At 39.8% G+C, this 20,974-nt stretch overlaps 1 protein-coding gene across 1 annotated transcript in view; it reads left to right on the top strand.

The window, feature by feature from the left end:
* The window catches only part of ROR1 (receptor tyrosine kinase like orphan receptor 1), a 410,647-nt gene that overhangs the window by 46,096 nt on the left and 343,577 nt on the right, over positions 1-20,974 (top strand). The window lies entirely within an intron of this gene.

The following is a 20,974-nucleotide window of genomic DNA, read 5'->3' as shown; positions in this document are numbered from 1 at the left end:
CTCTTGTAACAAGCTGTGCTTGTTAGTGCTCCATAAGGAGCCTCTGGGAGCAAGGAAAAGGGAAAGATTTTTTGTGTTCACTTTCCATCCACACAGCCCTTTCTATTCTCAAGATTATGCTGGGGGGAGGAAGCACTAGAACTACCGTGAATTAAGTATTCACATTGTACCTAGATTAAAGCAAGGTGCTCTGCATAATTCTCACATTTAACCATACTATCATTATCCTTATTTCATTGATGAGCTTCAGAAAGTCAAGTTCCTTGACCCCAGGTTCCACCCAGAGAGGAAGTTCTGATGGGGAGATTTGAACACAGAAGAAGTCCACCATCTTGCCTCCCTCTTTGGTTTTCAATGACTTCTCCCTGACAGTCCTGTGATTATAGCATTTGTGGTTTTAATTTCAAAGACCCTTACAGTTGTTGATGGTTGATAGCATTTGGTATCCACTGGAAACTGCCAACACTTTTCACTGCTGCATTTGGAAGAAAATCATAGTGGGTTGACGTGTTAGTGATTCAGGACTTCTGGGAAACTGAGAGCACCCGTGTGTACTTATTTTGAGTCAATACTTTATGAATGACTTTGGCCCAAAAGGAGAAAAATCTGTCTTCTGAAATTGAGTGCAGGTCTCTTAGTGGCTTACCTCAGCAGGGAGCCAGTTATTACATAAGCTGAATACCAGGTCCGTGGGTTTCCCTAGCCTGAAAACGAAGCAGCATCTGCAGTTATGAGGAAAACAGAAAGACCCATTTCTCTGTGGCATGATACTGAACAGGCGGCTTCAGCCGTGAGGATATTTTGGCCAGAGGAAAATGTAGCTTAAGAAAAGTCCCAGCTGGTTCAAGTAACTTAAGCCCAGCTATTCATGAAATATTATCTGACAGTTCCCCCCTCTCCTCAAGTGGCTGGGGACTGAGTCAGAATTGCCCCAGAAACCTGTGTTCTCATATGGGATTTTGGTATTCCAGGTTTACTCTACTTTGCACACTGGACAGCTTCATGAAAAGCTGTATTTGGTGCAGACATTTTCTTGTGATGATAAAAGCATTTAGTAAATGTACTGGGAAGCTTGCCATGATGAATCCTTTTGTTAAGAAATTAACCAACATTAATTTCGAATGTAGGACTGTCCCACGTGCCCAGCACTATGCTTGCTGATGTGGGGTTCAGAGATTATGAGACATGTGAAATACTAGAATCTCCATGAAGGCAGCGATTTGTCCATTTTGTTTGCTGATGAAACTGTAGTATATGTAACAGTGTCTGGCACATAGTGGATGCGAAATAGATATTTGTTGAACAAGCTCATAAGAGCTTGCAACCTAGTTTGCTTGCATTAATTAATCAACTAATTATTAATTAATGAATGATTTTATTCCTTTATTCTACTTGTATGAGCATCCTTGAAGCCCTCAATTTTGTTAGGATATCTTTAATTCTTTTTATTATTTAAAAAGGTAGATGTGATGTGTTTGTTGTAGAAAATGAGAAAAGAGCAAAGATGTAAAAAGAAAAATAATTGAGACAATAATTATTTTCATTTAAGCTTATATCATTAGAAACTTTTTCCATGTAAATATCTGATTTTAAAAAATGAGTTTACTTCCCTTGCAAGTTGATTTTATAACTTGCTTTCCTCCCACTTATCAGTTATTGTGAACAGCTTTCCGTATCAAAATACACTGTTCTCAAATCATCAATTTTTAATCATCACACAATTTAGCATTGTGTGTGATTGCATCATAGTTTTCTTAATCCCTACTGTTGAATTGCTGGGCATAACTCCTCTCTCTGTTTCGTTAGTATAAACAATGCTGCGATTATCTGTTAATTTTTGTGCATATCCATGATTATTTTCTTGGCAATAACCCTTAGAAGTGGAATTACTGAGTCAAAGGTAAAAGTCTTTTGATCTACACAATCATTGTGGCTACCATAAAGGTTACAGAAATGCATCCCCCTCTCTGTGTTCTATGGAAATAAAGTGGTTTTTTTCTTTCTTTCTTTCTTTTTTTTTTTTTTATTGAGACGGAGTCTCGCTCTGTCGCCCAGGCTGGAGGGCAGTGGCCAGATCTCAGCTCACTGCAAGCTCCGCCTCCCGGGTTCACGCCATTCTCCTGCCTCAGCCTCCCGAGTAGCTGGGACTACAGGCGCCCGCCACCTTGCCCGGCTAGTTTTTTGTACTTTTTAGTAGAGACGGGGTTTCACCGTGTTAGCCAGGATAGTCTCGATCTCCTGACCTTGTGATCCGCCTGTCTCAGCCTCCCAAAGTGCTGGGATTACAGGCTTGAGCACTGCGCCCGGCCAGTTTTTTTCTTTACACGTTACTGATGCCATGTATTGTCATTTAAAAAAATGCTTAACTTTCTGGGTTAAAAAGGGGAATATTATTGTTATTTAAGTTAGTATAATTTTGATTACTGGTGATGTTAAAAATCCTTTAAAATATTTTTTGTCATTTGTATTTCTTCCTTTGCAAGTTACTGGTTTATATCCATTTTCTTACTCAGAGACTGGAGGACAGCTTTTCTTTCCTTGGTCCCTCCCAATCCATGACGAGACTTGCTATGGCATTTAGTCCACAGTTAGCCCCAGTAAATGTTGAATCCTCCCATCCACCCACTCATTTATCTACCCACTCACCCATCCATCCATCGAGTTATATGTTGATTCATTCAGTGAGTACTGAAGACCTAATAGATACAAGGTTTATAATTTAAGATAGCACTTTGAAAATTTTTTGATATTGCTGCTGTTAACTGCAAATATTACTTTTTTTGTTTGTTTTTTTGAGATAGGGTCTCACTCTGTCACCCAGGCTGGATTGCAGTGGTGCTATCATAGCTCACTGTAACCTCAATCTGGGCCCAAGTGATCTTCCTGCCTCAGCTTCCTGAGTAGCCAGGATAGGAATGCGTGCCACCACACTCAGCTAATTATTTTTTTGTGGAGATGGGGGAGTCTTGCTGTGTTGCGCAGGCTGGTCCTGAACTCCTGGTTTCAAGCAATCCTCTCACCTCAGCTCCCAAAGTGTTCGAATTACAGGCATGAGCCCCCACACCCAGTCCAAATCTTACCTTTTTTTTTTTTTTTCTCAAGATGAAGTCTCGATCTATTGCCCAGGGTGAAGTACAGTGGCACAATCCCGGCTTACTGCAACCTCTGCCTCCCGGGTTCAAGCCATTCTGTCTCAGCCTCCCTAGTAGCTGTGATTACAGGCATGTGCCACCACTCCGGCTCATTTTTGTATTTTTAGTAGAGATGGAGTTTCACCATGTTGGCTGGACTGGTCTTGAACTCCTCAGGTGATCCGCTCACCTCGGCCTCCCAAAGTATTGGGCGTGAGCTACTGTGCCTGGCTGTAAATCTTACCGTTTAAGAAAAGGCATGTTAATATGAATTAATACAATAAGCAACTAATCCAAAAAGATTTTTTTTTTCCTTCTAATGAGTTTTCCTTTGGATAATAGAACTGATCTGGTCTTTTCTGTGCACCCATCAGGGTTGGGTAGACAGAAATCAACAAACATTTTCTGTAAAAGTCTGGATAGTAAAGATTTCAGGCTTTGCAGGCCATATAGACTCTGTTGCAACTATTCCACTCGGAGCAGCAGGAAAGCAGCCATAGATAATTTGTAAACAAATGAGCATGGCTATGTTCCAATAAAAATTTATATATAGAAATAAAATTTGAATTTCATACAGCTTTCATTTGTCAGTTTGTCTTTTGTTTTTTTCCCCCAGTCATTTAAAAATTTAAAAACCATTCTGAAGTTTGTAGGCCATACAAAAATAGACAGTGAGCTAGAGTTGGCCGGGGGTTTGCATTTTGCTGATCCCTGGGGTAGGGTCTCAGAAGCATGCTTTGAGGCAGTGAGAAGCTAATCTGGTTTTGCACATTTGCTACAAACAACCCCAGAATGGATGATTCATAAATGAATAATAGAATTCAGTTTAGCTGAGGCTTGGATATGTATCCTACCTCTTAATGACTGGCAATGCATTCTTAGTGTTTTAGTAATATTTTAAACTTCTAAAAATACTTTTATTATATATTTACTCATAAAAATTTTACAGTTATGAGCAAAGAAAAAAATGCTTTCCTGTCCTTTGTCAATATTTTGACGTGTCTTTTTTCAGTCTTCCTATACGTATAGGGCTCGCATATGTATAAGGTCTTTCTTTACAGACTATGTTGAATCCTGCTTTATTTCTCTTAGTGATATGTAGTAAATATTTGTCAGTGTTGTTGAATATTCAAATATAAACTCAAACCACAATAACATACCACTACATACCCACAGAACGGCTATGATTAAAAAACTAACCATAGTAAGCATTGGTAAGGATGTAGAGAAACTGAAATCCTCAACCATTTCTGGTAGGAATCTAAAATGGCGCAGCCACTTTGGACAACAACTTGGCAGTTTCTTTAAAAATTAAACTTAGCATATGACCTAGGAGCTCCAGTCCTGGGTATTTATCCAAAAGAAATGAAAACACATGCCCACACAAAGATATGTATGCAGATATTCAAAGCAGCATTATTTATAATAGCCAAAAATTAGAAACAAACCAAATGTTCATCAACTGGTGAATGGATAAACAAAATGTGCTGTATCTATACAATAGAATAGTATTTAGTAATTAAAAGGAGCAAAATACAGATAGGCTACAACATGGATAAACCTCAAAAACATTATGCTAAGTGAAAGAAGTCAAGCACAAAAGACCACATATCGTGTGACTACATGTACATTACATTTCTAGAAAAGGCAAAAAACTAGAGACAGAAAGCAGATCCACGTTTGCCTTGGGCAAGGTGGGAATGGTTAGCAGTCATTTCCAGGAGCAGCAGAACTTTTGGGGATGATGGAAATATTCTAAAAGTCGAATGTGGTGATTGCACGACTGTATATATTTACTAAAACCATTGAACTGTACACGAAATGGGGTCAATGTTATGTGAGTTATACCTCAATATAACTGGTAAAAATATTCTTTGAAAGCTGAATTTTTAATAGTGTCATATTATTCCATCATGTAGATGTTTTATTTCTTTATCCTGTGTGACTTGGGAGAAATATTCAGTGTTTATTTCCTTTTAAGCCAAAATCCATATTCAGTAGGTTCGATTTGAGCCATTGGACTTAAACAAGAATGATTCAGAGGAATGAATCCCAATCCAGTTTTCAAGAGACTTAGTGTGGTCTCAATCCTGCCTGCAGCTGGGTGGACCTCAGTCCCCTCATCTGTAAGATCTAGAACAGAAATAAGCACAAGGAAATACTGGACTCCAGGGAATAGAGGATTAGAAATAGAAAACATAGTAGTGGCTGTAATGAGTAAGACTGATTGCCCTAAAAGTAGGAGGCCAGGCACTGATTATTTTTATTTTTATTTTTTAGCTTTTAAGTTCAGAGGTACATGTGCAGGTTTGTTACATAGGTAAACATGTGTTATGGGGGTTTGTTTTACAGATTATTGCATCACCTGGGTATTAAGCCTAGTACTCATTAGTTATTTTTCCTGATCCTCTCCTTCCTCCTACCCTCCACCTTCCTATATGCCCCAGTGAGTTGTTCCCCTGTATGTGTTTATGTGTTCACATCATTTGTCTCCCACTTACAAGTGAGGACATGATATATGGTTTTCTATTCCTGCATTAGTTGGCTAAGGATAACGGCCTCCCACTCCATCCATGTACTTGCAAAGGACATGATCTCATTCTTTTTTATGGCTGCATAGTATTCCATGGTGTATATATACCATATTTTCTTTATCTAGTCTATCGTTGATGGGTATTTGGGTTGATTCCATGTTTTTGCTATTGTGAATAGTGTTGCAATGAATATATGCATGCATTTGTCTTTATAATAGAATGATTTCTATTCCTTTGGGTATATACCCAGTAATGGGATTGCTGGGTTGAATGGTAAGTCCATTTTTATGTCTTTGAGGAGTAACCACCCTGTCTTTCACAATGGTTGAACTAATTTACACTTCCACCAATGGTACATAAACATTCCTTTTTCTCCACAACCTCACCAGCATCTGTTATTTTTTGAGTTTTTAGTAATAGCCATTCTGACTGGTGTGAGATGGTATCTCACTGTGGTTTTGACTTGCATTTTTCTAATGATCGGTGATGTTGAACTTTTTTTCATATGTTTATTGGCCACATGATAGACTGGATAAAAAAAAATGTGGTACATATACACCATGGAACACTATGCAGCCATAACAAGGAATGAGGTCATGTCCTTTGCAGGGACATGGATGGAGCTGGAGGCCATTATCCTTTTTTCATATGACTGCTGGCTGCATGTATGTCTTTTGAGAAGTGTCTGTTCGTGTCCTTTGCCCACTTTTTAATGGGGTTGGTTGTTTTTTTCTTGTAAATTTAAGTTATTTATAGATGTTGGATATTAGACCTTTGCTGGGTGCATAGTTTGCAAAAATTTTCTCCCATTCTGTAGGTAGTCTGTTACTCTGTCAGTAGTTTCTTTTGCTGCACAGAAGCTCTTTAGTTTTATTAGACCCCATTTGTCAGTTTTTGCTTTGTTGCAATTACTTTTGGTGTCTTTGTCATGAAACCTTTTCCTACAGGTGCTGTTTATTTATACTCCTGTCCCAATCTCACCCCACTCCCTTTCTTTTGCGGGTGGGAAGTCAGTAAGAACTGTGGGTGGGGTTCTGAGGTAATCAATACAAAGGAGAAGATAAGAAATTGGAGAGGACTCAGGGGAGATGGCAATGCTGACAAGGGGTTGGATGGAATTTGTTCTGTAAACTGGAAGCATTCTGCTTGGCCTCAACACTTGCCAAGGTATTGATGACGCACAGTTTGGATGATTTAATCACCAGGAAACTATCTAGGTTTCTTGTTCTGAAGTATGAGAGGAGAGCCTATTAAAGGAAGACCAAGGCTGGATATTGCCATGAAAATAATACATTTTAATGTTTGACTTCTGAGTGGGGAGCTGGTACTCTGTTCACTGTAGGGAAATTTAAACTGGGTGAAACTGAACTGGTTTCCAATTCCTTGTGTTCTCCATTTCCAGCCAAGTTCCAGGTTTTCCTAGAGCACAGCCAGGAGCATCTGTACCCGGGGAACACAGAATAAAACTGTGGAAACCAAACTTGTAAATGTTTTTTTCGTTAGCTTCGGGCTCGCAGCCACCAATAAACTGTAGGTTTTAAAAAATCCTGTATTATTTTGCGAGTTAAGAAAATGTGCATATTCCCCTTATTTATATGTTCAGGATTTTCTTAAAATGTTACACATCAAGCATTTATCTGCTAAGCCACCCCAAAGGTAACAGCATTCTAGTTTTTGTACAAAAGAGAAAAAAAAAAATCCACTTAATAAACTTGCTGTAACTTGAGCCTGTTGGTGGTCTTGGAGGAAACCCAAATCCAGGTTTGGTTGATACTGTGTAAGTGAATGCAATTAGTAGTGGTTTTTCTAAAGTAGAAAGAGATGTAGAAAAATAATGCACAGCAAATTTAGGTCAGAGCTGGGAAGCTTATAAATCCTTATTTTTTTTTTCATTACTTTAAGTAATAGGGCTTTTGTCTTTATTATGTAATTTCCCTAGCAATAATACGTTTTAAAACATTTTTCTGTTAATTTCATACATTTGATCAGAAAGCCACAGTTCATAAACCCCTGTGATGTGGCAGCTGGCACTGTTTATATACAGAAGATGACTTCTTTTTCATCCCTGGGAGGCCAGCACAAAAATTACTGATGGGGGCAGCTTTCACTACCTGTTTTTCCATTTAGTAGAAGGTTTGCAAAGCAGTTTTCAGTTGATCAGCATCCTCCTGATAGGCTAAGGAGTGAACTGACCTTTACATGCATGGTGTATTTCAGAGCATGTGATTTGATTCCAGCATGTTTAAACCTAAGCAACTAGATTGTAAGGTCTGTAAAGACAGATAATTTGTCTTTCTGGTTTTTTACTCTATTCCCCTGGCACATAGTAGGTGCTCAGGAAATATTAACTACCATTCTCCTCTCCAAGATGCAGCTACTCCTCTCCAGCTGTACAGTCCTTGCTGCTCCTCCTTGAACTTGCCAGGCTACTCCTGCTTCAGCACTTTGGAGACCACAGACCAGCAGGGATCACTCCCTTTCCTCTTCTGGGTCTTTGTTCAGATTATACCATCTCAGTGAGGCCCTAACTATCTCCTTCTTTTCTTTATTATTTTTTTTTTTACGTCATATCATTGGCATCTGATAAACTGATATATTGATGTACTGATATATTGACTTACTTATTTGGGAATGTGAGCAACACCAGGGCAAGTGTTTCTGTCTGATTTGGTTATTGCTGTATACCCAGTGCCTAGAACATAGTTACTATAATTTACTTGGATGAATTGAGTGAATGGATGTTCCACCAGGTACTGGCTGTGTGGTAATACCTAATGCATTTGCTCTCTTGGATCCTTTGTTTGAGTCCCCATTTGTTTCATATGGCATATGTGGGTCAGATGAGATGTTGCACATGAAAGCTCTTTTATGCTATGTGTTATGCAGTGTATTCATTCATTTATTCATTTAATCAACCAGATGCAGTTCCTGCCTTCACAGAGCTTAATAATTGGACAAATAAGTAATTTCACCAAAGTGGGATAGCGGGTGATAGGAATAGTGTTATAGGGAATGTGCAGCCTGCTATGGGAGCACCCCCACGAGGGATTCCTAATTCAGATGTGGGGACAGGACCCTGGAAGGCTTCCAGGAGGAAGGAGCATAGAAGCTGAGATCTGGAGATGGAATGGGCATTCAACAGGCAAAGGGAGTGTGATGTAATTGATGGCATGGAGATTATTGCAGGTAGGAGGAATAATATACAGAGTCTGGAAGTGCAGAACCATAGAGTACTGGTGGAACTGAAAGTAATTCAGTCTTTCTGGAACATCCAGTGTGGGGGCAGATAAGTGGATAGGGATGTGGCTTGTGATATACTCTGGGGACAGATCAAGGAGCACTTTGCAGGCCATGCTGGGGAGCTTGGACTTGATCCTAAGGACAGTGTGGAGCCATGGAAGTCTTCCAAGAAAGGAGTGACTTGGTCTGACTTTCATTTTCAACAGTCATTTAATAGAGTAAGACAGCTTATTTCCTCGCCAAGGAACTTGAACACAAGCTCCCAGGAAGGGAGGTTGTGAAAACAGTGAAAGGGCCTTCCAGAAAGTAAATCCTTAAGCTCCATGAAATCTGCTGAAATTCTGTTGAATCTGACTGGTGAATATCATAGCAATGAGGCCAAAAAGAAATTTCATAAAAAGCTTAATTATCTTTGAGGCCATAGCTCATACTTGAGGGAAGGGACATGGTAATGCTACAGACATATATATTTGCATTAACTTTTACGCCACTATGGGGCAGACAGTTAAAGCAGGGCTGGAGGAGTCAGAGCAGTTTTGAATCTGCTTTTAAGGCACAGAAAGTGTAGCAGTACCTCCTGTCCAGCACTGGTTGCCAAAGTAAAAGAAAGTGGCAACAATAGGGCATAAGGTGGTGGAGAAGAGGCTGGGTAGACCTTGGCTGTATCCTTGCCTTGCATCTTACTTATTGCCAGTGTTTTAATTCATTTCTACACTGCTATAAATAACTACCTGAGACTGGGTAATTTATAAACAAAAGAGGTTTAATTGACCCAGAGTTCTGCATGGCTGGGGGGGTCTCAGGAAACTTAAAATCATGGTAGAAGGTGAAGGGGAAGTGAGGCATGTCTTACATGGCAGAGCAGGAGAGAGAGTGCTAAGAGAGAAGTGCCACTTTTAAACCATCAAATCTTGTTGGTTTAAAAGAACCACTATCATGAGAACAGCATGGGGGAAACCACCCCCATGATCCAATCACCTCCCACCAGGTCCCTCCCTTGACGCATGGGGATTACAATTTGAGATGAGATTTGGGTGGGGACACAGAGACACACCATATCATTTCACTCCTGACCCCTTTCAAAGCTCATGTCTTTTTCACATTTAAAAGCCAATCATGCCTTCCCAACAGTCCCCCAAAGTCTTAACTCATTCCAGCATTAACCCCAAAGTCTCATCTGAGACAAGGCAAGTTCTTTCTGCCTATGAGCCTGTAAAATCAAAAGCAAGTTAATTACTTCCAAGACACAATGGGGGTACAGGAATTTGGTAAATGTTCCCATTCCAAATAGGAGAAATTGGTCAAAACAAAGGGGCTGCAGGCCCTGCACCAAGTCCAAAATGCAACTGGGCAGCCATTAAATCTTAAAGCTCCAAAATAATCTCTTTTGACTACATGTCTCATATCCAGGGCATGCTGATGCAAGAGGTGGTGGGCTCTCAAGGCCTTGGGAAGCTCTGCTCCTGTGGCTCTGCAGATACAGCCCCCCTGACACACAGCTGCTTTCATGGGCTGGCGTTGAGTGCCTGTACCTTTTCCAGGTACACAGAGCAAGCTGCCAGTGGATCTACCATTCTGGAATCTAGAGGCTGGTGGCCATCTTCTCACAGCTCTACTAGGCAGTTCCCCAGTGGGGACTCTGTGTGGGGACTCCAACTCCATTTTTTCCCTCTGCCTGCCCTAGTAGAGGGTCTCCATGAGGGCTCCACTCCTGCAGCAGGCGTCTGCCTGGACATCCAGACATTTCCATATATCCTCTGAAATCTAGGCAAAGGCTTCTGAAGTTCAACTCTTATCTTCTGTGCACTCGCAGGCCCAAAACCAGGCGGAAGCTGCCAAGGCTTGGGGTTCACATTCTCTGAAGCAACGCCTGAGCTGTGCCTTGGCCCCTTTTAGCCATGGCTGGAACTGGAGTGGCTGAGACTCAAGGTGCCATGTCCTAAGGCTGTACAGAACAGGGAGGGCAGGAGGGACCCCTGGCCCACAAAACCAGTTTTCCCTTCTAGGCCTCTGGGCCTGTGATGGGAGGGGTTTCCATGAAGATCTCTGAATTGCCCTGGAGACATTTTTCCCATTGTCTTGGGTATCAACATTCAGCTTCTCTTTACTTATGCAAATTTCTGCAGCTGGTAGCTTGAATTTCTCGCCAGAAAATGGGTTTTTCTTTTCTACAACATGGTCAGGATACAAATGTTTTAAACTTTTATGCTCTGCTTCCCTTTTAAACATAAATCTCAATTTCAGACCATCTCTCTGTGAATGCCTATGACTGTATGCTTTCAGAAAAAGGCAGGTCACATCTTGAATGCTTTGCTGCTTGGAAATTTCTTCTGTCAGATACCCAAACCATCTCTCTTGAGTTTAAAGTTACATAGATCTCTAGAGCAGGGGCAAAATGCCACCAGTCTCTTTGCCAAAGCATAGGAAGAGTGACCTTTGCTCCAGTTCACAGTAAGTTCCTCATTTCCATCTGAGACCACCTCATACTGGACTTCATCGTCCATATCACAATGAACATTTTGGTCAAAACCATTCAACAGTCTCTAGGAGGTTCCAAACTTTCCCACATCTTCCTGTCTTCTTCTGAGCCCTTCATACTTTTTTATTCTCTGCCCATTACCCAGTTCCTAAATCACTTCCACATTTTCAGGTATCTCTGTAACAATGCTCCACTTCTCTCAGGACCAATTTTCTGTATTAGTCTGTTTTCACACTGTTGTAAAGAACTGCCTGAGACTGGGTAATGTATAAGCAAAAGAGGTTTAATTGACTCACAGTTTCGCATGGGTAGGGAGGCCTCAGGAAACTTACAATTATGGCGAAAGGTAAAGGAGAAGCAATCTCCTCTCTTGACATGTGGGGATTACAATTCGAGATGAGATTTGGGTGGGGACACAGAGCCAAGCCATATCAACCAGTGATGTGGCTTTGGGAATCATTTAGCTTCCCTGAGCCTCTGTTTCCTTTTCTGGAACATGGAATTAGTACTACCTATTTTTCGGTGTTGCTAGGATTTAATGAGATAAAAAATGCCTGCTTGCATTTTTTCTTTCTTTCTTTCTATTTTTCTTTCTCTCTTTCTTTCTTTTCTTTTCTTTCTTTCTTTCTTTCTTTCTTTCTTTCTTTCTTTCTTTCTTTCTTTCTTTCTTTCTTTCTTTCTTTCTGATTGATCTAAGAGAATAGTTAGCACATGTGCATATTTATGCACTGTTTTTTTTTCTAGTCAGTGCTGCTATAACAGTTGTTTTGAAAACACACACTTTTTTTTCAAAGCTGATTGATATATTCAGAAAAATTTGAGAATAATGCAAATTTTATGTTTACTTACATAGTCAGTTGTATCCATAAAAAGCACTAGGTGGACTCAGAAGATGGCACTCAGCTAAAGTGAGCTGCATGGTAATATATAAACACACACACCTGAAACATCTACCAGCTCCCTCAGTTCACCAGGTGTGTGGAGTTACACTCAAGTTACACTCATCCACATCTGCCATTACAACTTTCTGTCCATTTTCTGATAACCAGCCCCTCATCTACCACTTCACAGTAACCCATAAGCTGTAACCCTTACAATGCCCATTTTCACAAGAAAGTAGTAGTGTGTCCCAATCCTGTTTTCCCATAAACTCTGCTGTTTTTACTGCATAATTTTGCATAGTATGGTGATTTCTCAGAACTCATATGTTGTGTTATAGCAGAACTGACTCTGTGTAACACAATTCCTGGCAGACAGCAGACACTCAGTAACAGGTAGCTGTTTTATTATTAATATTAATCCACTTAAGTACAATTGTGGGTTGGGGTAGGGATCACTAGTTACAATATTGAGTTGCTTGGATTGTGAGTGTTAAGTGAAATGGACTGCCTGAGTGAAAAGGTTTCAGTGCTTTTATCTTTTCTAAGTGTGTGCTGGTCAGACCACCCTTGGGGTATGAACAGTGACAAACCAGGTATGTCCAGAAAAGAGCAAGCCAGAAAAGGAGAAGACATGAGAATGATCTTTAAATAGTTAGATGGCCATCTTGGAGAAGGATTGCTTTGTTTTGTTGGGCTTCAGGGTGACAAGGGGAAGCTCCCAGGGCCCAGGGTCCTGGCCAGCTCAGGGACAGAGCCTCAGAATGATCTCTGGGGGTGATGTGTTCTCCAAGCTCTGACTGGCTGCTCTGGGAGGGGAGAGGACAGCGAGGAGTCAAGCATGGGTTTGGAGGTTCTACCTATAAAGTTCCTTTTCTTTCTTTCTTTTTCTTTTTCCTTTGAGGTAGTGTGCAAGGACAGATTCTGCAGGGCTGATCAGAGTAAATTTCAGACAGAAACAACTCAAACTTTTCCAGCAATATTTGGACTTCTGGTTGCCTGCTTGCGTTTTTTTTTTTTTTTTTTCTTACTTTCTTTCTCTTTCTCTCTCTTTCTTTCTTTCTTTCTTTCTTTCTTTCTTTCTTTCTTTCTTTCTTTCTTTCTCTCTTTCTCAATGATCTATCTAAGAGAATAGTTAGCACATGTGCATATTTACGCAGTGATTTTTTTTTGTAGTTATGCCCTTGAACGTTGCAAATATAAAGATTATGCTTTACAAGTGTTTATGGCTTCTGGCATGCTTAGGAATAGTGAAATTACATCAATGCTTTCTGTCCCAAGGGCTTTTATTTGACTTTTCTTCTTTTTTTTGGGTTTTTTTTTTCCAACTCAGGGAGAAAGCTCAGTTAGTTACTGACCTGGCATTGCTTTCTCTCTAACATCCTGTGTAGCTTTTGTCCTCTCCATCTAAGCAGGCTGTTAAGTTCTTGTAGTAAGAAAGATGTTACCCTGAGCTTAGATCCTTTTGGTGGAGCTGAGATGGAGAGGCCTCAGGAAGCATGGGGCATTTGAGCTGAGGGTTGGCAGGGTCTCCTTCAGATATTTAAAGTGGGTTACTCTGAGTCTGTAAACTAGAGGGTCTAGTGTGGGGTCTCTAAAATAATTACTTTTGTACCCCTAGATGAATTAAAAAGTAATTATACTGAGTGTTTTATGGTGCCTGTATATGGATATGTAAGATTCCATGTTTCTAGTTGGTGTTACTGTTAAGAACAGAATATGTTTCAAACATATTTGATTTTATTAAATTAGTTTACCCTGTAGTCATAGGAAAGGTACAGCTGTTTACATGCTGAATCTTAACAAAACTATAAAATAGCATTTTTTAAAAATGGCAGCTCTCCTGCTCTGATGCTTTGACAATGAATGTTATCTCTTTTTGTTTCTATGATGAGCACATGGGACTTAGCCTTACTCTTAAAATTGATTTTTCCAAAACCAAGAGTCATTAAATTTCTTCCTCTGAGACAAAGTATTCAGGCCGCCTCCTCTTCTAGCACTAGTCTAGAAAATGTGGTTAGTCTTTCCATGTGGGAGTTCTTGTGCCTTGTGCGTTGGCTCCAAGATGGCAAGTGGACTACTGTTCCAAGATCTGGGCCCAAGGCATTCTGATGGGCTCGCCTGGACTTGTATATAATGACCAGAAGGAATTGGTCTGGACTGCCATTACTGCCAGCCACTACCTGGTCAATTCTGCTTGGGAAATGGCTCTAATCAACATTCTTCAAGACCTGCTGTTCATGGCTGCAGGTGGTAGGCCCGTGGATCAATAATTGGCTGGGGTGGTTGGCCGCACTGGTCAGCTTCCCTCCTTGAACCCTATCTACCTGTTGCTGCCTCCTCCATCCTCCCCTAAAGTCACACAGCTTCAAATAAGGTGGTCTCATCTATTTTGGTGCTTTCCCTTCTTTCTTAATCTCCCATAATGGAAAAAGCACAGGTTCCAGAAGCCTGGTTTTAAATCCCAGCTCTGTTATTTATCAGCTTTGTGATTTTTGGACAAGTGACTTAATCTCTCTGAACCCTTGCTCACTCATTTTAAAACGATGTCACTCATCCCTATCAGAGCTGTTGAGAAAACATCATGCAAACCATCTTGTACAATGCCAGGCACAGAGAAGGCCTTCTGGAACTGGAATCCACACACATCTTACCAATTACTTTTTGAGTAGGTCAATTGCTAGCATGTCTCCAGAGCCAAAAGATTAGTTGATCCTCCTTTCTTTGTGCCAGGCTCTGCCCAGGCCCAGGGGCTACAGAGATGAGTAAGAAGAAGTCCCTACCTATAAAGGCACTCGCAGTTTTGCTCAAATCCATTTTTCCAACAAATGTGTTTTGATACCTACTGTGTGCAAAATTTATGTGCCTTTAGGGAGGATATTGAGATGATTCAGTCGCTCATTTATTCCTCGGTCATTTATTCTTAGAAGCACTATGGGTAGAAACAACAGGCAAGACATTGTCTTTCCTTTTGAGAAGCTCATAGTGCAGTAAAATACTCTAAAGTATGGGAAAAGTAGATGGAAAGAGAGTATGATTTCATTGTTAAAAGGCACTTGTGTTGTTGGACAATATAGGCTGCACACAGAAATGTGGATTTCATTTTTGCAGGTACTCAGATCTTGATAGAGCTTCATTGAGACCACCCTCTTCTTTTAAAGCTGAGGAAATGGAGCTTGGGAGTGATTAATATGTCACACATTTAGATAAAAGTAAAGCTGACACTAGCCCCACAGCAACTTTAATTTGTGTAGTGACTAAAGTGAAAACACTCTCTTCTTCATTCTGTTGTCTCCCAGCAGAGATTTTATAATTTGAAAACATTGTTCCTTAGGTAGCCCCAAGAGGTAGAATTTCAGATCTGCTGCTTGCTTTTTGTCAACTATTGCATTCCATCCTCCCAATAACCCCACTGGGGTCAGGACCATTTTGAACTTAAAGAACTTGCTCAAGGTTACGCAACTTGATATACGAAGTCAGGATTTGAATCCAGGTTTGCCTGATTCCAGAGTCCAAGCCCTAAGCCTCAACCCCATAGTCCGTCCATGATTCACTCTCATTGTAGTATCTGATGGCTTTTGAGACTTTGTAGAAAAAAGCACATCTTATATCATTTTTAGGACCTGCTTATCTGAACCAGTGGGAAAACTAAATTTATGAACCATAAATAGCATCTATAGATGTGGAATGCCAAGTGAGTTAGGATATATTAATAAATAGGAATAAAAAGTTATGACCAAAAGTTGTTTTCCTATAGCCAGTTTCTTAAGATTTCATAATTAGCATGGGGGAATTCTGAGTGGATGATTATGAAAAGGCCTCTGCAGATAGCCCAAGAGACGATGCTAAAGTCCAGAGGTTATAAACAGAAAGAGGAACAGACACTGTAGATTTTTCTCTACTCCATGACATCTTCTTGCAGAAATTCTGCACTTGGCACTGATCAGACCTAAAGTTAATTTCTTAAAATCACCAATGCCTTATTTAAAGAGGTTAACATTCTGCATGTAGCTGATCCACTACCAAACAAAAACACTCCTGGTTCTTTTGTGACCACTAATGCAATTGACTTTCTGTCTTCTTAAAAATGTCCCCTCCTATCCCACCATCTTTGTCTCCCAATTAATTTGGGTTTATTTTGTAAAAAGCTTGTGGGCCTGTTGAGTTGATATCGCTAAAGGCTGACAACCACATAGAGGTACCTCTTACGGTGATGAAGTGTGTGTGCCTGTTTGAATTATCTGTTAACCAGCATCAAGACATTGGTGCCCTGTCTTGGATGAATGGCATGATGAGGCTGAGCTTAACTTGGCCAAAGCAGCAGGGGTCTAAGAGAATGTTTCTGTTCCCTGTAAAGAAGGGTAGTCAATCATCTGTACTTTCCACTGGACTCCAGTTTCTATCCAGGGTTGAAAATTGTGCTTACCCTGTAAGAGCCACATGACAAGTGCTCAGTATGTCAGATTTGTTTTAATTCTATACTGCGTATGAATTTGACCTCCACAGTAGGGCTGCGTTAATTTCCCAAAGCTCTTCCAGTAATTGTATTCTTTTTTAAAAAATATGCATAATATTATTCTTTTTCGGATGTGTTATGGCTGGTGTTTTGAAAGTGGTTAAAGCATTACTGGTGGCATATGGAGCAATGTGTACATGATGCACATTTCCAGATGGAAACAGCCTCCAAAGTTCACTATGTAGTTTGTGTAGCTATTCTAGTCATTTCGTTGGACTGAACTCAGTACTTTCTGGCCAGTAGAGTAGGTTTTTTTCTTTGACAAAATTCAGTTTGGATAACCTTTTCTGAAAAGCAGTTTCAGTGTGTCATATTGACATTTATATTGATAATTAATTGTTTGTTGCTGCCAAAAGAAAGTGTGTATCTTTGCTTGAGGCCAGGAGTTCTAGACCAGCCTGGCCACATAGTGAGACCTTGTTTCTACAAAAAATACAAAAATTAACTGGGCACAGTGGCATGTGCCTGAAGTCCCAGCTACTTGGGGGAGGCTGGGGTGGGAGGATCAATTGAGTCCAGGAGGTCGAGGCTGCAGTGAACAGTGATCCTGCCACTGCACTTTAGCCTGGGTGACAGAAACGAGATTCTGTCTCTTAAAAAGTAAATATGCATGTAATTGTGTATGAGCTAAGTTACTCTTCCTGTCACATTTGTATGGTAGCTACAGTCAGGCACTGCGTAATCATCTTTCAGTCAACGTTAGAACTGCATATAAGATGGTGGTCCAATAGGGTTATAATGGAGCTGAAAAACTCCTAGAGAGGCTGTAGTTGTTGTAATGTTGTAGTACAGCGCATTACTCATGTGTTTATGGTGATGCTGGTGTAAACAAACCCGCCCTGCCAGTCCTGTATAACTATAGCACTGCCAGTTATATACGTATACCTAATTGTATACTGACAATAGTGTACTTGATATTTGATAATAGTAATAAACAACTGTGTCACTGGTTTGTGTATTTACTAAACTTTTTATTATTATTATTTGAGAGTGTACTGCTTTTGCTTCTAAAACAAAATATTACCTGTAAAACAGCCGCAGGCAGGTCCTTCAGGAGGTATTTCAGAAGAAGGCATTGTTATTGCCCCTTGAAGAGCTTCTAGGGGACAATACATGGTGGTGAAAGACAGTGATATTGATGATCCTGACCCTGTTGTAGGCCTAGGCTAATGTGTATGTTTATGTCTTAATTTTTAACTTAAAAATGTTTAAATAGAAAAAAGCTTATGGAATAAGGATATAAAGAAAATATTTTTGTACAACTATACAATGTGTTTATGTTTTAAGCTAAGCATTACGAAAGAGTCCAAAGTTAAAACATAAAATGTTTATAAAGTAAAAAAGTTACAGTAAGCTAAGTCTAATTTATTATTGAAGTAACAAAAATACTTTATAAATTTAGCGTGGCCTAGGTGTCCAGTGTTTCTAAAGTCTACAGTAGTGTATAGTAATGTCCTATGCTTTCACTTTCACTCACACCGATTCACCCAGAGCAACTTCAAATTCCTGCAAGCTCCATTCATGGTAAGTGCTCTCTACAGGTGTAACATTTTAAATCTTTTATGCTGTATTTTTACTGCATCTTTTATATGTTTAGGTATGTTTAGCTATACAGATACCATTGTGTGACAGTCGCCTACAGTATTCAGTGTGGTAACGTGCTGTACAGGTTTGTAACCTAGGAGCGATAGGCCATATCATAAAGTCTAGGGGTGGAGTAGGCTATACCATCTAAGTCTGCGTAAGTATGCTCTATGATGTTCACATGACAGCAAGCATATCGATTAAGGATGCTTTTCTCAGAACATATCTCTGTTGTTAAGTGACGCATGGCTGTAATTCATGCATTAATTGGTTACCTGTACCCTCTATTTAGGGCTTAAAAAGTCATATCTATCCATCTAAGATGCTTTTAAGTAACATTTACCTTAAAGAAATAGATGGTTCATTGGTTTAAAGAAAGAGACAGCTGAATTGGATGGGGAAGCCAGATTTTGACTGTATTTCTAAGAGGAGTTATTCTGTAATGTTTTGGTAAAAGAATATCTATCTATCTATCTATCTATCTATCTATCTATCTATCTATCTAATTTGGCATCTATTCACTAATCTGTCTGTAATACAAATATTCTGAACACTTAAAAAGTGTAAGAAGGCTCTGTAGTGCAATACATAGCACACTGAACTTTTTTGTTTTTATATTGGTTTACAGCAATTAAAAACTAATATATGTATCAAAGAAAATTCAGAAAGTAAAGAAACATTGAGAAAGTGAAAGACTATTAAATCTCCCCAGGCTCATATTATTAACACAAAAAATCACTTTTAATATTTTGGTACATTTCCTTCAGGCTTTTTTGCCCTATGCATACATTTTCATCCATAAATGTAATCATCATCTTGTCGATGCTATTTTGTAGCAAGTTTTTTTTTTTCACTTAATATATAATACTATTTTTTCAAGTCTTTATAGCTATTGTTTTTCCTTTTTTTTTCTTGAGATTGGGTCTTTCTATGTTGCCCAGGCTGTACTTGAACTCCTGGGCTCAGGTGATCCTCCTGCCTCAGCCTCCTGAGAAGCTGGGACTTCAGGCGCATGCAACGTTGCTTGGCGAAATATTATCTTTAGTGTTTTGTGTGATATAACACTGAGTGAGCACAGCCTACATGGTTTATTTAGCCATTACTCAGTGGTTGGATATTTAGTGTATTTCATCGTTATTGTCTTTGAAAATTAAATAAAACAAAATTTGATGAAAGTCCAAGGTGGCCCAACACAGTGGCTGAATATATCCCATCCCGTCTGTTACATTATTCACATGTAAAGGGAAAAACAACCCCCTAAAACTCTGCATCTGAGAGGGATATATATTAAATTAAGCTTAAGGAAGTGCTTATGAACAGTAGAAAATGAGAGTTGGTAAATGGAGTCATTTTATTTCATAAAGGTGCCTCAGAGCTTTAAGCCCAAACCCCTACACTTTGAGTCACTTTGGATTTTGTGCATCTGTCCACGATGCACCGTGATTTTGTCTTACACAGTGTTCAGTGCGACGCATTAAATCTTCCTTCCTTCACAGTTTTCAGAATCTGTGAAATAGGACCTGAGCAGACCTAGAAAAGTCTCTCTGCTTGTCTGTTTAGATTTTTGTTTTTTTTTTTTTTTTTTTTTTTTGAGATGGAGTTTCCCTCTTGTCACCCAGTTTGGAGGGCAATGGCGTGATCTCGGCTCACTGCAACCTCTGCCTCCCAGGTTTGAGCGATTCTCCTGCCTCAGCCTCCCCAGTAGCTGGGACTGCAGGTGCAGGCTACCATGCCTGGCTAATTTTTTTGTATTTTTAGTAGAGACGGGGTTTCACCATGTTGACCAGGCTGGTCTCGAACTCTTGACCTCAGGTGATCCACCCACCTTGGCCTCCCAAAGTGTTGGGATTACAGGTGTGAGCCACCGCACCTGGCTCTGTTTAGATATTTTAAAACAATCTTTCAATTCTGAGTAGAATAGTATTTGTATAATAGTTTTGAGTTGAAGGCAAATACTTTCAAAGAGTTCAGTTCTTTTCTTTTCAAAATGTAAGTTATAAAAATGCATGATTCTTCCTGAGGAGCCAGCTAGGCATCAGACTCTGGAGCCGGACAGCCTGGGTTTATTTCCTGCTCCACCACTTTCGGCTGGGTGAACCTGGGTAAGTTACTTGACTTGCCTGGGTGTCAATTTTCTCATCTAGAAAATGGGAATAATACTATTCACTCATAGGTTTATTGGGCTGGTTTAAGTAAGTTAAAACACAGTGGTAACTACTACTGTTCTCAACAGGTTCCTAAGGGTCTGCGTTTCTAGCGCTTTAGCACTTCAATGGCATTTATAATGTTTTGGACTATCCTTCACTGAGTGGTTTTTCTATGAGTATTTCTATGAGTATTTCTTCCCCAATCAGTTTATGATGATGGTAATCATACTGGCCACCACTTTTGATGGAGTATTATAATACACACTCTACATGTATTACAAAATGTAAATCTCATTGCCTTTTATGAGGTATGCATTTTCACTATTTTCTTTTTAGAAGTTTAGTAACTAAAGGTTGTAGAGGTTAAGTAACTTGCTCAAGGTCATAAAATTGCTAAATCTGGAACTTGGAACTAAATTCTGGTCTGGTGTATGTGCCACCACCCTGCTTTTGTAATTTCCTTTA

This window comes from Chlorocebus sabaeus, chromosome 20 (assembly GCF_047675955.1).
Source record: "Chlorocebus sabaeus isolate Y175 chromosome 20, mChlSab1.0.hap1, whole genome shotgun sequence".
In the NCBI taxonomy this organism is placed as follows: Eukaryota; Metazoa; Chordata; class Mammalia; order Primates; family Cercopithecidae; genus Chlorocebus; species Chlorocebus sabaeus.
Note: the sequence above shows the minus strand (reverse complement) of the source record. Positions and strands in the feature narration are given on the sequence as shown.